The following is a 6389-nucleotide window of genomic DNA, read 5'->3' on the forward strand; positions in this document are numbered from 1 at the left end:
ATCACCACTAGGCGGCAGCAATAACTTAGAAGAAGACCCTCGATGCATCATTTGGGGACAAAAAGAAACACGCATAAAAACTCCTAGAATAAACATGAACAAGTTAACAATACTTGCATGTAGATGTGTTTTCATGTATAAAAGTATTGATTATGTATAATTCAGCTCAAGATAATGAAGATCTTGTAAAGTAGATTTTAAAATAATGAATGCAGATCTAGTAAAAACATGTGCAACTTATAGCCTAAATGTAATTTAATGTGTTCTTGCTCTTGAAATTGAAGCCTTTACTGCTGGGTGTGAAATAATGTCCTCCTTTTTGCAGATGAAATAACGTAAAATAATAAAAGATAGAGAAACGAACTATAACCAAAGTCACAGTGAAGGCAGAAGGGTTCATGTGCAGTCTGCAGCTTTAGAAGTTGAAGCCATCCATTTTAATAATTCACATATGTTATTTCTGAGCCACAGAACACTTCAGTCAATACTTCTCATCCACTGAGCTTTTGTCAAAGCTTGAACTGGAGAAGCAACACATGACCTTTAACTGGAGGAACAAGCTGCCTCTCCTCTATGACAAGTTACTGCGCTGAGGTTAGCTCTGGTGCAAAAAATATAAATAAAAATGTTTTGAGCCAAAGACACGGGAGAAAAGCACATGCTCTTTAAAATCACTTTAAAAAGAACACCATGTGAAAAAGTTACCTATGAAACATTTAGTTAGATATATAAAAGATAAAGTAACATATAAATAAATCCCTAAACTGAACTCTGCAACAGAAGAGTCAGAAGCCAAAATTTGATTCAGTAATATTAAAGACGTGGAGATTGGAGTAAGTGTTTCCATTAGCTTTTATGTAAATTAATGCTAATATTTATCATGGAATATATCGGTTTGCTTTCAAGTTATCATTATAATTGTCCAGAATCTTCCACTCGTTAAGATGTACTGTCAAAGGAGGATTCACATTTTAACTGAATCCCAATGAAAGTGTTTCTTTATTTTTTATGACAGACTCTATTTGGCTTGGACGTCACAGATACATTGGACGAACCAGATCCATTGTGCAAGTGTTTTAGCAAACATGCTAGTTCTCAACACCGGTCCACAGGAGGCTTTAGAAAGGAAAACAATTTAGATAGGAAGAAAAGCAATAAAACATAGAATAACAATAAGGAGAGAATGAATAAATACACATGAACGGTAGAGCAAAGGCAGCATGATCAGACAACAAACCAGTCAGAAGCTATTCATGTGAGCACTGTTGTTTTGATTTTAGCCATTGTTTGAGTCCTCTGTTAAACGCATTACTGTTGCTCTCTAGTTTTATGCTAGTGGGCAGAGAGCGCCAAAGTTTTGCCGCCTTTGCGGAGAAAGCAGACTGGCCTTAAGAGTTGTATTAATGTGAAACACTTCTGTTTTTCTACATACATGTGACTATTTAATGCAACATTTGATTTCTCCCTGATGAGCTTGAAATGAAGCCTATGTGTAATAATAAAACATTTGGTATAGAACCATGTTTATTCAGTTTATATCCTTTAAATACTTAGTGATGAAATTAAATTCAACTTTTCTTTAAAACACAGGATTTATATTTGTTTTACATTTTTTTAAATGAATTGTCTTCATGTTATTGTATTTTCTCATTCATTTAAACTAAGCTATTTTTGGGCTCAGTTTGTTGGGACTTGGTTTGGGAACCGGAGGGTTGTCGGTTCAAGCGGGCCTATGTGTGTGAGAAGCATGTCTCTCAATAACAGAGTGTGAACCAGAATTTCCCCTGGGGGATTAATAAAGTATGAAAATAAAATAAAAAAATGTCATTTCTTCCATCTCTGCTGAATGCTTATGATTAAAGTGATAACATGTTTCAATTAATATTTGAGGAATATTTTGAATGGCCTCCTTCATTGGACCCATTGTTGTTTATTTATTTATTTATTGCAGGGTTTATTGTAAAAGAGCTCTACAGGTGGGTACATGCTGACAGGTGAGTGGCAGTTTTACCACTGAGCCTGTAATAAACGATGCCTCCCATGTGACTTTTAGTCCTTCATTCTTAATAAAACATACATGCAGGCTGTTCGTTTTCTCTCTGGGCTGTGCTGGTTTTCAAACTGGAATACAGACGCATTTTTAAAATCACTGCAGGATTCTGTCACTTATCATGCCGTGTGTCTTTGCAGTGAAAGAAACGCTCTCTGTTGGCCTCATCCTCTCCTACGTCCAGCTTCATGTCTGGTTTTAAACTTTGCCTTTTTTGTCTCTGTTAATGATATCTGATGTACCCTTGATCCAGGAGGAGGAGAGGGGGGGGGGGGGGGGGGGAGGGTAGAGAGGGAGATGAATTAGCAAGGCTGTGCTGACGAGCTCTCCTCCTCTGCCAAGGCAGCGGCTGCACGGCGGCGGCCATTACATCAGCGCGCCAACCTCCTCCTTTGTGATTGAGATTGTAGGAGCTGTGCTGAGCTCAGCAGGTTTTTTTTTTTCTTCCTGGGGGCCTCATTTAACTCTGCCAAACGGCCCCGAGTTTAATTTTTCAAATGGAGAGCAGCCTGAGTCACTGTGCGGTGGGTCCAAGCCACACTGTGGGCTCTGCGCTCGCACGTGGCGGCAGGGGAGAGGGAGGTGTTTCAGGGAGTAGATGGGAGTGTGAGTGCCCCCATGTCTCCCATTCATGCTTTTTAGTTTGTTTAGCCACATGGGGAAACAACAAATGCCTTCACTTCAATCAAATTTAGATCTAATTCTTTATGTTTCTTTGATGCTTTTTTTTGTGTGTGTGTTGAGAAAGCAACAGCACAGATTCTCTTTTTTCTCTTTTCTCTATGAGATGCATATCAGCAGTGTCCACATGAACATGTATTTACTCAAAGTAGAATTTATGTAGCAACCTGTGTGCGTAAATACTCCACAACTCCCATCCCCTGGTTGCTTAAAATAGGCCACTTATATGTTTAAGCCTGGAAAATGACTGGACTAATGGGCGGGAAAGGCGGCGGCTCAGCCAAGGTTGCATTAAGTTGGCAGGAGTCCTATAACAAGACGGGTCAGGGGTCTGCAGCCGCACGGCAAACGGAGCGGAGGAAAGCCATCTCAGCCCCTCCGCTCTTTAGGTTTTTATGAGTCCAAATACTGTATGTCATCATTGACGTTAACAATATACGGCAAAAGGCCAGAGCGGCATACGTGTGAGAGGAGAGGTGCAGAGAGTCTTTTCGCTGCCGTCAGTTTCCTGTTGTTGACGAAAGAGCATATTCAACATTTTAGTGGCAAATTGGCTGAAGAGGCCTTTTTCTTATAAAGATAACAGAGCATTGTGGGGTAGCAATATAACAAGCAGAGTGAGAGAAAAAGTCACTGAGCTCAGTATATGAACTTATGACTAAAAGTGTAAGACATCACTGGCTGATTTTTTAAAGTACATGAATATCAAGAAGTATCTCTCCAGCCTGAGAAAAGAAGCCAATTCAGAAGTGCCAAAAACTGCAGTTCCCGTCAGAGGCTGACTCCAATAGTGAGTAATTCCCCATTAGGCCCTATAATAAAGCCAAACATAAAAGTAGGCACCAAAGTTACAAGGACAATATTTCCAAAGAAACATGTATAGATCTCTAGCTCATTTATCTGTTTTTACACCTACAGTATATGTGGGTCGTGTTATGCAAAATGAAAGGTGTGGTCACTCTGCTATTTAGCCGTCTGCTATGGTGTCACCTCAGGTTATTCAGTCTGAGATTTAACCTCTCAGCTGTGTTTGTGTTGTCGGCGTCTTTTGAAGATATTTTCATGCTAATTTTGGTCTATAATATTTCATCCCATCGTGTAGTTTAATGCACCAACACACTGTCCAAGAAGTTTGTGCTGAAGCTCTTTCAATGAGATAAATTCTAGTGTCATTATTTTATTTATATTTTACAACAAATTAGCTGGTATCAGTATCCATAATTAGCTTGCTAGCTCGTTATGTGTTCGTCATATTGTTCAGATTCAGATTCTTTATTGTCCCACAAGGGGAAATGTGTTTTGCAGCAGGAGCACACAGAAGACAACAAACACAAGGACAACATCACCGTAAAATCTAAATTAGAACATAGTTAAAAAATCAGACAACACAATATGAAACAATATAAAACAATATGCAATAAAACCTGTCAAGAGCTCATACCAAAATGGGAGTTCCTGCCAAGTTAGTAAAATGCAAAGTAGAGGTGTGCAAATGTGCAGTTAAAGGGCAAAAATTGGGCTAATTGCTATTTAATATATTAATACAACATGGACAAATGAGACCTGGAGTCTCTTAGTTTTCCTCACAGGAGCTTGATGACTTTATTGATATATTATTGATATACGAGATTATTATTGGTTTATTTGAGGCAGACAGTGCAAAGGAGTCAGGATTGGCGTTGGCTTTTTAACACAGAGATAACAAGGATCATAGTGATGACGAGATGAGTCATCTTAGTGTTGTTCACCTGCTGCTACTTGTCCAATCCAATAAATAAACAACTTAAGTCAACCACCACTACAAATACAACCTCACTTTGGGGGAAAGGTCATGGTTATCTATCTTAGTCGCCAGCCAATGAAGTAGCCTTCCCTCCACTTCTCTTTACCTTGTTGTCCAAATATCATTTGTAGCTCAAGAAAAACCAATATGGTGACCGCCAAAAAGCCGAATGTTTGTGGAAAAACCAACGGGTGAAGTCATGGTGGCTTCATTATTAAAACAATCCATTGAATATACTTCATCTAATGTCATTACAACAGAAAGCAACTAACTCTAAACCACCTGATGAGTGAGTAAGTCTAAAACACACACATATAAAAACTTGCTTTTGACTCATTCAAATGCCGACTAACAGTAATCAGGTTGCTGTGAAAAGTGACTAATACTCTCCACTATAAGAAGGAAGTGCAGTCCTGTAGGAAGCAGATTTCAGTCATTATGTTAACAGCAGTGACGATTTTCCCATCCATCATTTTCATTGTTTTAATGCCAGGAAATGCAGCCACACCAGAGCTGAAGAACCAGAATCCATCACTCTTATGTTCTGATTACGTCCGACTTCAGCTCACTGAATATGACTTAACAGCTTTGTCAATGATGACAAAGAAAGTTCAACGTTTAAATCATAGAGCTTCTATGATAACAACTGTATCCAAAGAATAATTAATATAAGGTCTATAAAGCACAGTGAGACACAATGTAGTTCAACAGAAGAAATCTGCTTCTAATGCACCGTTTTGAATGCTCAGGTAAAACCCAATTCAAAGGTTAGATATGAAAAATACTTTGTGACTGCTCACTGCATCATTAGCTTCAAGGAAATCCCTTTGCCTTCAGTGTGCTGCATCAGTAAAACTGGCCTTTCTCTTAAGTGCTCAGAGGTTTTATATCTTCAAACTCACACATTTTAATTTGATATTACAGCAGACTGCTCCCATCAAGTGTGGTATACATTTTTCCTGTTCAGCATGACAATAAAGGAACTTGGATACAGCTTTTATTCTTTCTTGCCATGCAGGTTTAAAGCTACGGTCAACTGTGTCCACCTCCACCCAATGGCTTCATTGGACCCCCAATTGGTCAGTCCAACTTTTCCAATCATGGTTAGATATCTTGACAAATTTTGAATGTATTACCAAAAACAAACCATGTGATTATTATCCAAGTGGCAGCCTGTAACATGTTTATAAAAAACAATGATATTGGTCTGATTAGCTCATGTCATACTGGCACACACTCAAAGGGGATGATTTAAAACAAATATACTGTATATAACTCATATGTTTGATTTTATGAAGGATAAGAGTTATTGTCAGTAGGGCAAGTGGCTGACCTGTCTGACAGACAGGCGTGGACCACGGTGTAGCAGTTTATCGTGAGGCTTAATACCCGCCTCAGCTCCAGCGACGGCCATAGACAGGTTTCCAGATCCTCCTGCAGTAGCTAGTTGGGAGACGTCGTAGGCTTCATCCACTTTTATTTACAGTCTATGTCCTATCCTGTGTAGTAGCCCGACTGCAGCCAGGTGAAGCACAACACATCTTGAAAGAGATATCTTTTTTTTATTCCACAAGTTCCTTTCCTTTTTGTTGAAGATCTCGCATACTTTACCCACATGCAAGTCAACAGATGACAGTGTAGTCAGAGCATAGGGTAAGGCTTTCTATTTGTGACTACCAAGAGCAGTAACTACCTTTTAACTCCTCTTCTCTGGGATGTTTGTTTTACAACGGACACTGCCTAAAATTACAACAATTGAGGAAGAATATAATACTTCATGCTTCTCTCAAAAGACCTGCAAAGAGACTTTTTAGTGTAAAATTGTATGCTGGATCAATACCAGAAATTTGTGTCCACCTTCTTTCCATCTCCACT

The sequence above is a fragment of the Labrus bergylta genome, chromosome 7, assembly GCF_963930695.1.
Source record: "Labrus bergylta chromosome 7, fLabBer1.1, whole genome shotgun sequence".
NCBI lineage: Eukaryota > Metazoa > Chordata > Actinopteri > Labriformes > Labridae > Labrus > Labrus bergylta.